This window comes from Xenia sp. Carnegie-2017, unplaced genomic scaffold, assembly GCF_021976095.1.
Source record: "Xenia sp. Carnegie-2017 unplaced genomic scaffold, XeniaSp_v1 HiC_scaffold_47, whole genome shotgun sequence".
NCBI classification, from domain to species: domain Eukaryota; kingdom Metazoa; phylum Cnidaria; class Anthozoa; order Malacalcyonacea; family Xeniidae; genus Xenia; species Xenia sp. Carnegie-2017.
The window spans coordinates 84,024-102,131 of NW_025813512.1; the positions used below are offsets into that span (position 1 = coordinate 84,024).

The 18,108-nt window shown below is 34.7% G+C and overlaps 2 long non-coding RNA genes and 1 pseudogene across 2 annotated transcripts; 1 reads left to right on the forward strand and 2 right to left on the reverse strand.

Moving 5' to 3' along the window:
* The window catches only part of LOC124456401, a 53,753-nt pseudogene that overhangs the window by 10,048 nt on the left and 25,597 nt on the right, over positions 1–18,108 (forward strand).
* LOC124456409 lies at positions 3,840–4,169 on the reverse strand. Its single transcript, XR_006952259.1, has 2 exons — positions 4,023–4,169; positions 3,840–3,938 (listed from the first exon to the last, which is right to left on the reverse strand). It is a non-coding gene; the product is annotated as an uncharacterized LOC124456409 (long non-coding RNA).
* Positions 10,874–11,054, reverse strand: LOC124456412. Its single transcript, XR_006952262.1, has 2 exons — positions 10,990–11,054; positions 10,874–10,910 (listed from the first exon to the last, which is right to left on the reverse strand). It is a non-coding gene; the product is annotated as an uncharacterized LOC124456412 (long non-coding RNA).

Consider the following 18,108-nt stretch of genomic DNA (forward strand, 5'->3'; position numbering starts at 1 on the left):
GAGTGGCCGAAATCTCCTACCGAAACGTTAACATGCGGCGTTCTAGTGCCTTAGATATAAGAAGAAACATATTTCGGGAAACATGGCCCGAAAACGGGTTTTCTTGCTTTCGAATTTTATCTTTTTGTTTATCTCATAAAACAAACTAGAACATCCAAGGATACTACAAAGGTTCAAATAACTTCGTCCTTCTTAATTTATACAGACATTCTGGAATTCTACGGTTTCGCGATTTCGCAGAATCGATCAAAATTCGCGGAATATCGGGGAATTTTAATTTTTACACGTTGTTTTCAAAATTATTCCCTGAATTTACGAATTATATGGTGTTCTAAATGAAGTCTGGAGCGAAACAACACTAGGGCGTTGCCTTTGCTAGTTGCTACGTCTGTAAAATTTTAAACAAAATGGAAGTACTTCCGTTCCGTTTCACTTCCGTCACGTAGTTTATTTAAATTAAATACGAGGAAAAATTGGCGGCAGTTTATACGAGCGAAGATCATTCAATGTAAGCTTTGCGGATTGATAAATTTGTTGTACAGAAATTGTCCCAAGTTCCTCATCCAAAGACAAAGTCACACCTTTCTGTGAATATAGATGCAAAACAGCGAGCAAGTAAATATCCGTCAGGAACTTTTCACCTGGATGATGGTCTGTTGTTCTGTTCAAAGTGCAATGTCGTAATTGATCATGTAAGGAAATCCACGGTCGATGACCTCCTAAAATCAAAGAGTCATGGCAAAGCAAACTCTTTTGGAAAGCAGCAGTCTGTCAAAACAGCACTGAAATTCTCTAACAATGCAAAGGCAGAGAAAATCAAGGTTTGTCAAGAATGGATATATGAATGCACTGCGGCGAATATTCCGCTATTAAAATCTGATAACGCATATCTAAGAGAGTTTTGACCACAATGGTAAAAATGGCGGTGCTATTCCTGGATCCTCTCAACTGCAAGATGAGTATCTTCTTGATGTATATGTTGTAGAGAAAGAGGAATTGAAGCAAAAATTTAACGGCAAAAAAGTCGCTATATTGACTGATGAGCTGAGCGATGATGAGGGACGCTATGTAATGGATGTCCTGGCTGTTATTCTTGATTTTGATGAACTATCTCCTCATGGCAATACTTGCGCTTATTTACTGGATACACATTTTTTGACCAGCACCAACAATGTGACAGTGTCCCAGACAGTGCTCAAAGTCGTAAATGAGTATGATATTTCGTTTGATAATGTGCTCATTTTTAATTCTGATAACGTGGCATACATGAAGAAAGCATTTTCGTCCACACTTTCGGTTATTTTTCCAAATTGTGTGCACATTACTTGCCATAGTCACATTGTTAATCTCGTTGTTTCAGACTTCAAGAAAAATTTTTCTGAAATAACTGAGTTTGTTAAATGTTTCAGAAATTTGTTTTACATTCCAAGTGGCAGAAAAGTAGGTTTCTAAACTTTTGAAAAAGTCTCTACTGAAGAGGAGTCTGTCTGTATGCCTCCTAACCCAACAACAAAAAGCTGGAGTGCTTGGTTAGACTCTGTGCTATATCACGCAGACCGTTTTTTGCACTATAGAAGCTTCATATCAGCAGAGCTTGAGGTCTCGGATCAACCATATAATTCTTTGATAAGATTGGGAGAAATATACGAAGATGAGACATACTTATTGAAACTGAAAGCTCAGTTTGACTTCATTAAGATGAAAGCACCATCTTTGCTTATATATCTTGATTACTTTCAAATGAAGATTCCTCACATTACTCAGTCCTATGTAAAATGAATCAGCTACTGGACTACTTGAGGCAAAATATTACAGTGGATTCTAATGATCTTTCAAAATCGTTTTATGATTTGGAGATAGATCACCAGGATGATTTGAAGAAACAGTTTGTAAGTGCTTTCAAGCAAGCAGAAGCAAAACTCGAGAAGTATATTGTTAATGGAGGACAACCAGCATCAGAATTTTGAAGGAAATCAAAGTACTTGAACCACGCAACATAGTCTCTTCATCAAAGCTACACAGTTCATACACTAATATTCCTGGATTCAAAGAAAGTGTCTCCGATGAAGAATGGCATAAGTATGTTGATATATTCGGACCTGCTGCTGTGTCAAAAGTCCACAAGGTAAGGTAGACCTGAAGCTGTTTTGGAAATCCCATGCAGATGAACTTCCAGAACTTTACAAGCTTGCCTCCCACTATTGCACTGGAACATTGGGATCATACGATGTTGAAAGGTCATTCAGCACATATAATTCCATTCTTGATCAGAAGAGAAGGAATTTAAATGACGTCCAATTTATTACGTAAATGCATGTTATATGCATTTCGTTGTATTAAACCACCATACCAAAAAATATCCAGATTTGATTTTAGCTGCATCGAGCGAAGAAAATTGAAGAACTTTTTTTACATTTTTTTATGTTATTTATGATTCGACGTATCACAAGATTCCAGATGGGATTCATGACTGCCTTAGAATACAATTAACAGCTATAGTTCAAAATTCCATATTTTATATAACTTGTGAAAGCCAGTTTAGATTTTATGCATCATGGAAGCGAAAGCAACATTTAATAAAAATAACAGCTCAAAATTTGTATGACTTGCTTTTTGTGGTGTATCCAGCTGGAATCCGTTCTGAATATCTTAAGTCACGCCGTAAAGGCCCGTAACAATCCTTACATAAAATGCATTAGCATGACAACTTGTCAGTATTCAAGCTCTCCTTCGATTGTTACAGTACTGCAAATGAATTTTAGTGAAATTGCTGACATAAAACTGGTCGGCATTCTTGATATTGGCCATGTATGGAACCATTAATTTTCACACAGCAGGACAGCTTAAAATGTGGTGTAATCAATTGCCTGGTAAGTGAGCACTCCCACAGACATTTAACAATTTATTCTATTAATTTATTCATTGGTTATGTCTTATAGTTATTGCATTAGATCTCTGCACAATGCAAATCATGTCCACAAATCACAATGTATATAAATATATAAAAATATTTATTGCTGGTTATTTATGTAGGTTAATTTTGCGGCGAACATCTGTTCAAAACAGCTGTGTAAAATAGTTCTCTTTGAGATGTCAAAAAAAACATACGCTTTAAATAATCTTCCTGTCCAATACACCCTTCCATTACGTTGTACATATACATATTACATATTATATATACATATTTTATATAAAATGCTTCCTTTAGTCATAGTTACCGCCTAATGTCTTACATTATAAATATTGCTACTAACGTTAATAAAGTCAGTCTCGAACTGGAATTGTTTCTGTTATTGTCTCGGTATTCTACAATTTGAACAATTTCTTTTCCACAGTTTCCAAGGTGTATTTGTGAAAATTCAAGATTAAACAGAAATTTTAAAATGGAATTAGAGAAAGAGAAATTAATATCACCCATATTCAGCTCTTGCTATGATGACAATCATGAGTATGTTTTAACCAGTCTTTAACGCATTATATAGTGCATGAGAAACTTAAATTTTCATTTTAAATTCCTTTGTTTGTTTTGCTGTAGAGGAAATACTGGTGTTTGCAAAATATGCAAAAACAATGATGGTGAAGATTGGCTTGGATGCAACAAATGCTTTCAGTTTTTTCATTACAGGTGTTTAAATTTGGACTTTTCTGCTGCCCTTGCCAACTATTTTGTTTGTCCATGCCAAAACTCTTGGCACAATATCACACAAATGTCTACATTTACCATCTCAACATTAAATAAATTTCCAAGGAAACAGGCAAACAGTCATAAGTGCTTCAATGATTGTGTTGTATTTAGAAGAAGTAAACTTGAATGGGTAGCACTTAAAGCTTACCACAACTTGGTCATAATGCCTATCCATTTCCTGTATTCTGCTTGCAAACATCTTTCATTATACACTCTCAAAGCATGGTTGTAGTTTCTTAATTCAGATGCTTAACTTAAAAGTCAAAAATTGATTACAGTAAAAATAGAAAAAAGTTAATATAATAAAAATAAATAAGAAAAGAAGGAGAATACATACCTGCTTTTGACGACAAACTCAAACAACACGTACATCGTTTTTTGTTGACTCTCTAGTTTCTACATAATGTTTCAAATATCAAAGGGATATATGTATCGCATCCATTTTCTGGCATATACAACCACAGATATATGTATCGCATCCATTTTCTGGGGGGAATGCAATAACCCGGGCGATGATCGGGGACGCGCCTATTAACTTCCTGCTCAGCGGCCTTGACATAATAATCGCTATAAGTACAATATGTTTCTTGTATAAAATTTCATAACACAAATCAACACAAAGTATACAGCACAGCGCCCACATTGTATTATATGTTCATTTGGCTTTTACAAAATATGCGGTCTTTTTTATAACGAATGTTACTGCAAACGCGCATTGTGAAGTATATTATTCTTTGTTATTGAGCTTGCTTGTAATATGTTCTATAAGATATTGATGATGCTCAAAAGTATTCTAATCCTAAGTATTCTGCTCAAAACCTGTCGTCATTTTTATAACAAATGTTGCTTCAAACGCGCATTGTGACGTTAAATTTACGTATGAGATTAAATCTAGAAGCTACTACTTCGATCATAGGAAATGGCCTATCCTCAATGCCTATACTCATTATGCTGAATATTCGCGCACTTTTCATTCTTACGTATATGTACTTGCGTTTTTCAAGTGCTTTATCGGTCTCGCCTTAACTGCACCTAGCTAAGAAAAAATATAAAAACCTCGCATCAAAAGTGAAAAAAATAGTGGGCACATTACTGGCTCGTGGAATGAAATTCATATAGACGTATAAGCGTTCGAGTGTTTGCTCTGGCTCATTATTAAAACCAAATAACAAACATGAACAAATGCAGATGTGTGTCGTTTTCTTACCAGCGTCAAACTTGTTTGATCGATTAAACTCTTTAGTCTATACAAAAATTATATCATAGTTCATCTCCACGGTTCACGAGAGAGAATTTAGCTTATTTGTTATCATTGCTATTTTGCTTTTTTCGTGGAAAGGCAATGGCTTTTTCGCCACAATTGTAGGATTTTACTTGTTTTTAAAAAGTAAATATTAAATCTCTGGATATTTACGGATTTTCTGTAATTGAGTTTCGTATTAAATTTCAAAAAGACTCAAGTCTGCATAGGTTTGGTAAATGAAAATAAACAATATTGTATAGAAATTACTTTAATTAACCTTTTTGTGGTTCTATGAAGTGCAACTGCATCAAATACTTGTAAAGTTGTAGCACATTTTGATTTTGTTGAATTGCTATATGAAGTGGGCAAAATGCAAATAATCATCAAAACACTAATGCTTCCAATTGTGTTTATAATTCATTTGTAGTTTTAATACTTCTACCCTTTTTTTTCACTTTGCAACTTTCCTATATTTGCAAACATCAGTCATAAAACGTCGGAGGCGCTCCGCACCTGGGGGGTCTGAGGCATTCTCCCCTGAGAAATTTTGAATTTCAGAGCCTTAAAAATGCCATTTTCATCGTTTTGAAACAATATAAAATGTATTTTGTGGGCATCGTTTTTGCGTAAAAACAACACATTTTGCTTACGTTTTTTTCAAAAAAAAAATGAAGTGACCAATACTTGAATGTTTTGCCAAATATTTAGGCTCATTATCATGCCAAATATATGGCTCATTAGCATGTCTAGGAACGTAAAATTTATTTTGCAATAATGCTATTCAAAAACAGATATAGTCTTTAAAAATTTCTACCAAGTTGTCAGGCATAGACCCCCCTGAAGACCCCCATTCAAACCTCTGTGTAATAAATAAAGTTAGAAATTTGGTACTACAAGTGACAGTTCATAGATATAGAAAAGCTCAGACTTCAAACCATGCAAGTTTATTGTAACCCTTTACCCATCTCCACATACTGTTTGTTCTTGAAAAATTGTTTATAGTTTACTATAGACACCAGGTGGAGGTCGAGAATATTATTTTTCTGCAAAGCGATCAGTTTAGCGAAAATACGTCCGTTGGCCGCCAATTTTTTGGCGTCCTTGTCCCAGTAAAGTTAGCCGCTCCAGTTATTATAGAACTCAATGGTCCATCCCCCTAAAAATAAATTTTATCATAATTCCATATTTTCACAAAAAGCCATAATTCATGCATTTGAACACATTGTTTACAACAAAAAGTCTGTTATTACATTATTTGTAATAATATCACTTATTTTTAAAACAATAAGCTTTTATAATAAAATGCTAGTTGTTAAAAATCCACAACAAAAAGAACTATTACAAAAAATGTGAGTCAACCCCCCTGAAAATGAATTTTATCATGTTTTCATATTTTTACAAAAAGAGCATCATTCATGCATTTAAACACATTTTCTACAACAGAATGAACGTCTACACAAAAATTGAGTCCACCCCACCTGAAAATGAATTTTATCATGTTTTCATATTTTTACAAAAAGAGCATCATTCATGAATTTGAACACATTTTCCACAGCAATAGGAACTTTTCCAAAAAGTGAATCCACCCCTGAAAATGAATTTTATCACAAAGCCATATTTTTAGAAAAAGACCATAATTCATGCATTTGAACTTATTTTCCACAACAAAAAGAACTATTACAAAAAAGTGAGTCAACCGCCACCCTGAAAATAATTTTTCCTGAATCCATATTTTCGAAAAAGACCATAATTCATGAATTCAAACACATTTTCCACAACAAAAAGAACTATTACAAAAAGAGAGTCAAACCCCCCTGAAAATCAATTTTATCATATTTTCATATTTTTACCAAAATAGCATCATTCATGAATTTGAACACATTTTCCACAACAATAGGAACTTTTCCAAAAAAGTGAATTCACCCCTGAAAATGAATTTTATCACAAAGCCATATTTTACAAAAGACCATAATTCATGCATTTTAACACATTTTCCACAACAAAAAGAACTATTACAAAAAAAGTGAGTCAACCCCCCTGAAAATGAATTTATTATATTTTCGTAATTTTACAAAGAGCAACATTGTTGAATTTAAACACATTTTCCAGAACAGAAAGAACTATTACAAAAAAATTGAGTCCACCCCTCCTGAAAATAAATTTTGTCATATTTTCATATTTTTACAAAAGAAAATCATTCATGCATTTAAACAATTGAGTTCTATAATAACTGGAGGGAAAAGGGCCTGGACCCCGTGGTCAAAAGCATGGCTGTAATGGCGGATTTTGGTTGTCAAAACTTCAACTTTGAGAAAAATTTTTAACATTCGCTCCCTCCCGAATCCGGAACTCTATTACTGCTTATATCAATGACAACCAGCGAAAACAACCACGATAACGTAAGCATAAAATATTAAAAATAATGCTTCAGGTTTTTGTTAAATAGACACACACATTTAAATGAGGTAAATCTACTGTAAAATAACGTATATTTTGTCAAATAATGCTTTAGCTATATTAGAAATAAATATCAAACGGCATTCTTTACACTGTCAATGTGTTGTTAAACTTGCATAATCCCATGCGCAATACTTGTGTTTATGACTGTTTGATAACAGTTTGGTGCAACTGTCTTTCTTGAATAGATGGGTAAATCTTAGTTAAAATGTCCAAAAAGGAGTTAGAAAAAGTTAGCTTACCCCTACGACTTAAGTCGACTGGAAATATATTATAAGTAGGTATGTAATTTTTTTGAGTTTTTGTTTGGTAGGATTGATTCTAGGTGTCTTATATCCGTATACCAAACAAGTTTGCAGCATGTTTTAAAAATAAAATTTCTAAAAGTTTTTGTGCTTGGCATTGATATTTTATGTAATCGCAATTGTGGAACTGATCTGGTTACCAACGAGATATTCATTGCATTAATCATTAGTTTTCAATAATCAATAAAGCTGGATTTTTATCACGAAGTAAATGCGATAATAAAGTAAGAATAATTAATGAATTTTTAATTAATATGAATACGTAATTTTGAATTTCAAACATCAGTCGTGCGACGGATTTGACATACTCTAGATCCGCCCTGCTAGCAATATCCATCTATCACTACACTTTGTAGTTCAAATTCATAAAATATTTTACACGCTTAAAGAAAGTTCATGGGCTAAATATACACATTTTGACTAACATTTTTTCAATTTCTATAAGACGTGTAAGACTATGTATGTGTTTCTTAAAGTGCACATACAGTTATTTCCAAATTCGTTGAAATTTTAAAGTTTATACTGTGGAAAATATGATTTCGAAAAAATTTCGTAAAAAGAAAAACAAAGTTTTTGCGGTTTGAATTAGCTTGCTTTTGAGAAATTTCCGCGCCGCTGAGGGACTTAAAACGAGAGGTTTGTGACGTCATTTAAGGAACGTATGAATGCGCTGCATACAAAACAACATAGTGTGAAATAACAATTCTTGATATATTGCTTTGAAATTAATATAAAAATTGTACGAAACATGTCCACATCTGATTCTGAGTCGAGTACAGCAACAACAGTGGAAAATATTGAATTGAACAGTCAGGAATTCGATTTAGAAGACGAAGATCAATCGTCATCAAATGCGCTCCGAAACACCGATGGCGATTTTGAGTATGGCCAAGCTGAAGCGTATGAAAACGAACCACTTGCAGATGAAGAGTGGTTAGAAAACTATATTAGAGAGACAGAAGAAGAAAGACGCCAAACAGAAGAGCTCGAACGCAGAATGTAAAATGAAGTTTCTCTTGATTCTTGGTAAGAAAAATTGGAAAATTTGTTTATTTATTGTTGCCGAAGCTTTTGACAGATAACTTTCGTAGGTGCAATTGTGGTAACTGCCGTGTTCTTCTCTTGGTTAATCCAAAAGAATGTAGATGCTGCCACGAAATTGCCAATTGCATGATTGAAATGCAAGATCATATGGTGGTATCCGAATTAGGAAGGCAGCCAAAATGCATAACAGAGCATCCAGGATTTGATGCCATTTGCCTCAATCGATGGGCATTAAATTTAGCTGCCAATCTTTACCAAAGACAAGATGGAGTTAGATATCATAAAGGATTCTTGAAGCAAAGGTTTGTTAGAATTATTAGTTAAATGTTTCTGTCTGGGTTATCTATGAATGCACACTTGCAAAATTTGTATTTTATGGACTCCTACCTGTTTTAATGGACTCTACGCTGTATTTATTGACTTTACCAAAGCCTTTGATACAGTCTCAAGGGAAGCACTATGGAGTGTGCTGAAGAAGTTTGGCTGCACCAACAAGGTTGTAAACCTGGTGAGGGAGCTTCATGATGGTATGCAGGCAAAAGTAGTTCAAGGGAAAGATATTTCATCAGAATTTGCCGTGACGAATGGTGTGAAGCAAGGCTGCGTTCTTGCTCCAACGTTATTCTCGCTCTACCTGACAGCTATGCTGCATGTGGCTTTTAAAGACATTCACAAAGGGATTTACATTCAGACAAGACACGCTGCAGATCTCTTCAATGTCTCCCACTTCAAGGCAAAATCACGAACAACAAAACACCTCGTCAGAGAGATGCTGTTTGCGGACGACAGTGCTCTGGTGGCTCACACTGCATCGGACATACAATTGCTTGTTGACAGATTCTCAAAGGCTGCTACCCAGTTCAGCCTTAAGATAAACATCAAGAAAACAGAGTGCTTGTATCAGCCGATCAAACTTCACAATCCCCCTCCTGAGCCACAAGACATCACCATCGATCAAATCCCGCTTGTCCAAGCCACGGATTTCACATATCTTGGAAGCACTGTTTCCAGATCTTCAAAAATCGAGAAACAGCTGAAGGCCAGGATTGGGAAGGCAAGTACAGCATTCGGCAAGCTCCAGGAAAGACTGTGGAACAATAGGCATGTGTCAGTCAGGGTAAAATGCAAAGTCTACAGAGCTGTGGTGTTATCAACCCTTCTTTATGGAGCAGAAACCTGGACCATCTACAGAACTCAGGTAAAGAAACTACATGCTTTTATGATGAGACAGCTGAGAGATATCATGAGCATCAAATAGCAGGACAAGATCACGAATGTTGAAATCCTGAAACGTGCTAACCTCCCCTCGATGGCAGATATTCTGATAGAAAGAAACCTTCGTTGGCTGGGGCATGTATACAGGATGGATCAGGAAAGACTCCCAAGACAACTGCTGTTCTCACAACTATGCGAAGGGAAGAGAAACCAAGGAAGACCCAGACTCAGATACAAAGACGTCGTAAAACGACACATGAAAGTGAGACAGATCCTACCTAACAACTGGAAGACGGCCGCAAGCAACAGAGCGGCTTGGAGATCGGCCATCAAAAGCAAACCCAAACCATAAACAGTCCTAGTCGTACCGACTGACTGCCCGAGAGACCTGTTTTAATGGACCTTGTGTATTATGCCTTTTCAGGTTTTTTCGAGTTGTTGCATATAGACAATTTACAAGAATGGTACATGGCATTCTTCGAGACAAAAGAATTCCACTTCCAGCTTGTGCTTACCATGTTATTCGAAAAACTTTTAATTTAAAAAAAAATGAACACTTTGCAGGGTATGAAGAGGACAATTTGTAAAATAACATAACATTATATATTATTTTAGGTGTTGTTTGCATGAGCCCAGCTAGTAGGGATTCAGTGAAGTGTGGAATGATTTAAGCCACTCTTGATTTATTGCATCTTCGATTCACACTTATACTTGTTATACAAAACATATAAAATTACAATTCTTTTCTCTTTATTCTGTCCATGCAGTCAATTCACACTTCACTGAATCCCAACTAACTGGGCTCATACCACCAGGTCCTAAAAAACTGGTTACTTTCGTTTTTTTGGACAGTTCATTATATTTTTATGGCCTTTCATCCAATTCTTGCACACAGTGCATCGAGGTGCTGCTCTCTCATTTCTCTGATTAGTGATTATTTCTTGGACAGGTGATACTTCAGCTATATCAAACAATAAAGTGAGTCACTTCGAAAAATAAGATTCAAATTAACTCAAAGCAAGTAATGCCTTTTGTAAAACCTGGCTTAGTTGGGGGGAAATATACAGCTGGCATGCTTTTTCTTCTTGCTTTTTTTGAGATAGCTTCACTTTTGATTGCTTGTCTCAACATGGAATTCATTGCAATGGAGTCATTCGTAAAAGATCACCTTTGGCTTTTCTCAATGTTTCCTCATCAATGAGTGCAGAGCACAACACTTGATAAATATCTTCAACATACCCTGGAGAAGCAATGTGCAAATTATTCAAAATTTTATTTTATGGTAATCATTTCTTATTAAGGCTTTCATTATTATGGCATTAAACACATGATATCTGGCAGTAGGAGAAATGTATTAAATAACCTTACCAAAATCCTGAGCAACATTTACATTTCTTACAACAGCTTCACCATTTTTAAATTTTGGATAATGCACTTTAACCTGGGGAACTCCATTAACCTCTTGATTATCCCTGTCCAAATTGCTGTTGAAGTGAGTTACAGCAAGGATATGCCTTCATGAAATGTAAAATTGCATTCAATTTCTTGAAAAAGTTTAAATTGGCACAAGGGAATAAAAACTGTAATGACACATTGGTGTTTCATCACACATGTTTCATAGAATACCTGAAGAACATCCCAGGAAAAGAGTAGCTTATCATTTTGGGTGCAAACTGGTTAAGAACTGAGTGAAATCCCTCCAATGCACTTGTTTGAGACAAAATTAACAGGCGTATTATTTTAAAAAACACTTACCCACTGCAAGCATATCCATATTAGAACTGCTTGCATAAGTTCTGCCTCACTGAAGCTTATGCTTTGCCCCAAGCCATAAGTTCCTGTAACGACGTTTCTCTTTTTCAAGTTTTAAACAATTTTGGCATTGTAATTCACATTGCACAGCTACTTCCTAAATTAGGAAAACAGCAATACATATACAAAACAATAATTTACGTTAACCTTTACAGCAGTGGCGTAATAATCATGTAAGTTTACTTTCTCTAATACAGGCTCATTACAAGTTGTTTCTTCTATTTGCTCTTGAGGTTCGCTACTTGTACTTGGAATATTTTCTGATTCAATCTCTCTTTTATAATCAGTCATCCACTTTCTTTTCATCTAAAATGGCATGTAGTTATGAAATATACTCTCACACAGATTCCAGGTAAAATTTAGATATGCATATGTATAATTTTAACGTACTCACCATTCTGCGATCTCTTGTTGTAAGTTCATTGTCATCTTTTCGAGGATAAATGCTCGGGTAAGCAACGATTCCGAATTCATCTCGAATGAGTCGGGTGCAAAATTACTTTCTGATTCAGAAAGCAAGCCGAATTGCCGAGAAAACGAATCTTTTGTGAAGTGTTCCAAGCAAACTGCGGAATTCTTTGTGGGGACCCACTTATCGCGAGTAGCTTTCACAAAGTTGACCCATCGCTTTCTCCTACGCTTAGCTTCGCTTCTTTCGTCGTTAAAAAATGGTATGCGATGAAGTGAAATGCCTTTCTCCAAACTGGCTACGTTAGAACAACCAAAACTACACATCGATCTGGCATTTTGTGGCTCACGCGGAAAAGGACTCGGGACCGATGCATCGCAAATCTACTGTGACGTAGCGATGCCTCTTCCATCTACCGTGACGTGCTGGCAGAATACTATTAAATTACTTACTAATTATGTATTCACGACAAAATTTCGCTAAATTTTATCGACTTTTCTTTCGCTATTTGTGTCATGGAATACGACAAAATTATCGGAGAACACAAATGTTATTTCTAGAACAAATTTTAGCTTAAAACTGCTAAATCTATAAGTTAACTAAACAATATATCACTGTCAAATGTGCGTTTTAAATAATTCGAAAATAATATTTGCTATTTATTTCATTAAAATGCAAACTCGCAGATTTTAATATCTAAATATTTTGACCGATGCATTCGCATCGGTTGTATCGGTCTAGATCCGCCGCTGGTCTTGACTGTGTTTTACACATATACATAAATAGACTGTGTATATAAGCAATGTATTGTCATAGTCTAAACCAGTGGTATATATGGCCACTGCCCACAGTTCTTAATGAACTGTTATGGTGATGTTATGCTACTGTTTTCAACATTTTTATTGTCTTTTTTTTTACCATTCAGTCATGTATATTCATATAAAACTTTCTACACATTGTTGTTACTGAAAATATCAAACCTAAATTATTTATTCTGAGCAAAATATTTAATTTATGCTTGTAACCTGTGTCAATTTCTGACTGATTTTTGTAATATCCCTGTTCTATTAAAATGTATGAGCAGTCTAAATTTTGTATTTAGAATAGAAAATATGTTTCTTGCAAAAAAAATTCCCAGGTTTTATAAATTACATTTGTAATTTCAGATGATCAGGTCAGTAATGACATAGCTGAAATCTGTTGGATAGTCTTGAAACTACCAATAAATTCTCTTGAATTAAAAATTGCTGATTTAAATGTGTTTACATGCTACTTGAAGACGATAATTATTTTCACTATTGATGCCTCTGGAGCTTTGGTTTTGCCAGTTGTCATAATGTAGAAAGAATGTAAAAAAGGACTGCATGGTTACTACTATATTCCAGTTTACTCAATTCCATGACTAATTCAGTTTATCAGTTTCATTTTGTTAGTTTAATATAAGAAATGACCACTTGAAATGGAACAATAAACTTATGTCTTAAATAATTTTAGCTAATGAAATGGTGGTTTTACAATGTTTTTAACTAGATAATAATTGCAGAATTATGATGAAACAAGTCACAGATATTATAGAGATCAGCTTGCTGAATTGGCGCGAAAGATAGAGATAGTACATATTTCGTACTTTAGTCTGAGGTTTGCAAAATATCAAAGCTAATAGCATATAGTTCAAAAAAAAGGATTATCGATCTTTATAAGAAATACTCTTTTAAGAAATACTCAATACATGCATCTAATAGCTACATAAAATCCACCTAAGCATACTTTTTATCTAACTAATCAAAAAGTTATAAATCAGTTTTAAAGCAGCGAAGACTGCTGGAATTTTTTACTTCTACAAAACTAATTTTTGGAAGTTATTATTCTCTTTAGAAAATTAATTCCATTCACTAATGTTTCACTCAATGAACACAAAAATATTTGCATTGCAGACATACGAAACGACCTTGCTTCTTAACAGCAGTTATGTATTACAACAGCAGTTATGTATTATATTATACGTTGTGTTACTTGCACAGTATAGCTAACACCTTTATTTGAAACAGTGTAAATATTTAACGCAAAGTATAATTTTGACGGTACAATCAAACAGAATAATATATTGAAAAAGATTTCATACCGCTCATCGTTATGCTTGTTGTACATCAATCAGCACAATACATCCATAGATCGAGTATGATATCGCTGTATTTGCCACACGAACTAAGCCACACAATCGCAGATTGTCCTGTGATACGATATTTATAGGTGCAAAAACCAGAAACTTAAGCCTTCGTCGCTGCTGATGCCTTCAAATCGAGCTACACTTGAAATCAATTTTACGGCGATGTATTGACGTGATCTGCAATTTTTTTCTTAAAAACTATAGTCACAATGATTTATTTCATAAATAGTGCAACAAAGTTGATGCAACCTTCGCGATTTGCTAATAATTGCGAGATATTATTTTCTAATACAACGCCAGATGCGGCCCGCAGAGACACTTAAGAAAAAATAATAATATTAAACAAAATAAACTTTATGCAGAAAGTTCACATTATGACGCAAGCCAACTAGCAAGAGTGGCTTACGTCAATTTTCGTCCCAACTTCCTACTGAGACAGAATCTGTTGACATACCATATTACACTGCAGTAAGATGGCTAAGTTGTGGAAAAGTGCTTTCAAGGGTTTTTGAGCTAATGAAGGAGCTATTTTCTTAACTAATGAAGCTTGTGTTATGTACTTCGTTTTATTAAAATATTCGCTCTTTGACCAGCGGTATACGGCTCGTCGGCCCTCAACGTGCTGGATGAAAGTTCATGTGGCCCTACGGCTGTAAAGTTTGGAGACCCCTGATCTAGTGTATTATTCAGTGAGTTCTATAAGACCTGGAGGGGAAACGTCAACAAAATTACTATGAATTATTAGCGCGCGGCCGCGTGGTCAAAAACATGGCGGATTTTGGTGGTCAAAGTCAGCGGAGAGACGCGGGCTCATGAAACAAAATTTTTGTCGCCCAATCCTCTCTTATCGCAAAGCCAAAACCATTCATGCCACTTCCGTTTCCCTTCCAACACCACTTAAATCTCGCTCCATTATCTTCACCCTTTATGACTCTCGTACCTTCACCTTTAAACCTTACCTCCTGAAACCCACACACATCAACTTTCCTTCTCTTCAACATGTCCGCCACTTCTGCACTCCTTCCCTTCATTGTCCCAACGTTCACTGTGCCTACCCGAAGGGTTACACTTCCACCAACATTCGATCCGGAGATTCTTCGCACCCCCTGCCCACTGAAGGGCTGCCGGGAACTGGGGGCCATGTCTTCTTTTCCAAAGTTCATGAATTTTGTTGGAGCAAAAGTTTTACGGTAGGATGCCCTTCCTTACACCAACCCCTTTTAGTCGTCTTTTACGACACGCAGAGGATACGTTGGCGCAATTCTAAGCCAGCAACCACACGGCTAATGAGAACTATGGTATATGCCGTATAATAAGACTAACTATTAAACTGTTTGCCTGCTCAATTTGACTGACTGTATAGTGTAGACAATTATAATGGGTTTGGAAAATTGGATTTATGCAAACAGTTTTACTAGTACTACTTAGCGTTTCTGCAAATGAAGTATTTATTGTTATAGTAAACAGGTTACTACTTCAAAACCAAGATAAAAGTAGTGTGTTGAACAATGTGCTAAGATTTGTTTCTACCTTGAAATTTTGGTTCAACAGTAGCTTATGATTATATCATTAATATGCATGAACAATTAAACATATTATTGTCTCATCTCATCAAATCCATACTTGGTATGATTCCAGGTGATCCACAAATTCACATCGGATGCATTGGTTACAATGAAGTTGAATGTAGAAGAAGCAAAAATAGATGGCAAAGAAATTCTTTGTGTCGTATGAAGAATTAGTAGAAATCAATAAAAAGAATCCTTTAAACAAATTGTAAACAAATTTAAATTTACTCATGGTCAAGCAACCTAGTCAAAAAAGCAAAGTCTGTCTTCAACATGTGACCTTTCCAATTATTTAGTTTCTTTGTACAAAATACTATTATCGAGAAACTTGATTTGTAAGTCTTTCATTAATATTTTTTTACCAAGAGATAAAACGAACTAATTCAAAGGCTTGATGTAATATACAAAGATTTAACAAGTTGTTTATCATTTAATTCCCAAATGTTAGTTTGTACATATAAATAATTAGTATTGGTAGCTGTAAGTTGTTTAAGCAAAACACAGGAGTAGTAGTGCTCGAAGGGGTTAGCATTTTTGAAAAATTATATCTTGTTCTTGACATATATTACACAATTCCAAAAAACTGTAAGTAATGCACAATAATATCTATAGAACTTGATAAATTTCTTCACCTACACTGTCAAATAACTATTTTGCCTTCATGCAGCAATAGACAGTATTTTTGTCAGAGAAACCAATGCACTTTAGTTTTCAAGTTTGTAATTTCAATGGAAAATTAATGTAGTTCCGTTCAGTAATAGTCCAAGATTCTGCCAAGCTGTTTACAAAATACAAATTACCAAGCAACAGTATCATGGTGTTTTGAATTTTTCTTTTTGTAGCTCTTCTAGTTCAACATACTTTCTTTATGAGTTTTCAGTAGATTATCAGGTAATGACAATACACTTATGATACTTATCCATGGTAAATTTTCAGTTGACTTATGTCGTAGGACTGAAGCAAACATTTTATCGCTTCCTTATGAGCATTTTTACACAGATTTATCCATTTGAGCAAGAAAAATAGTTGCACCAAACTGTTTACAAACAGTCAAACACGCAGAAGCATGAAATAATGTATAAGTTTGACGAGATTGACAAGTCTACCAATGCCGTTTGATTTTCACTTTTAAAAGGTTAAAATGTCATAAAATAACTTAAATGTTACAGCCAAAATATGCGTTTCTCTACCGTCGATGTTCTTTATTTTGATGTGTGTGTGTACTGTGTTTTCACGCAATGATGAAGCATTTTCACATGATATGCTGTCGGTATCGTAATTGTTTGTTTTCACTCGTTATCGTTCATATAAACAGTATTGGAAATCAGGAGGGAGTGAATATTGAAAAAAATTTTTAAAGTGGAAGTTTTGACCACCAAAATCCGCCATTACCATTGAGCTCTATAAAACCTGGAGGGGCAAAGGGGCCTGGACCCCGTGGTCAAAAACATGGCGGTAATGGCGGATTTTTGTTGTCAAAACTTCCACTTTGAGAGAAAATTTTAACATTCGCTCCCTCCCGAATCCGGATCTCTATTACTACTTATATTAATGACAACCAGCGAAAACAACCACGATACCGTAAACATAAAATATTGAAAATAATGCTTCAGCTTTTTGTGAAATAGACACACACATTTAAATGAGGTAAATCTACTGGAAAATAACGTACATTTCGTCAAGTAATGTTTAGCTATATTAGAAATAAATATCAAACGGCATTCTTAACACTGTAAATGTGTTGTTAAGCTTTTTTGTCTTTTGGTAAAAATATCAGTGAATGACTTCAAAATCAAGTTTTTCTAAAATAGTATTTTGTACAAAGTAACTATACATAATTGGAAAAGTCTCATGTTGAAGGCAGATATTGCTTCTTTTACTAGATTGCTATTCTTATTCTTTTAAATGATATCGTAATTCTTCAAAAGACATAAAAAGTTCTTTGCCATCAATTTTTGCTTCTTCCACATTCAACTTCATTGCAACCAATGCATCTTATGTGAATTTTTAATCACCTGGAATTGAAAAACGTATGGATTTTGTCAGATGATGCAATACTATATTTAATGTTTCATGCATGTCATCATAAGCTTTTCTTGAGCAAATATTTCAAGGTAGCAAAATTTGGCACATTATTGAACAAAGTAGTTTTTATCTTGATTTTGATGTACTAACCTGTTTACTACACTGTATAACAAACAAT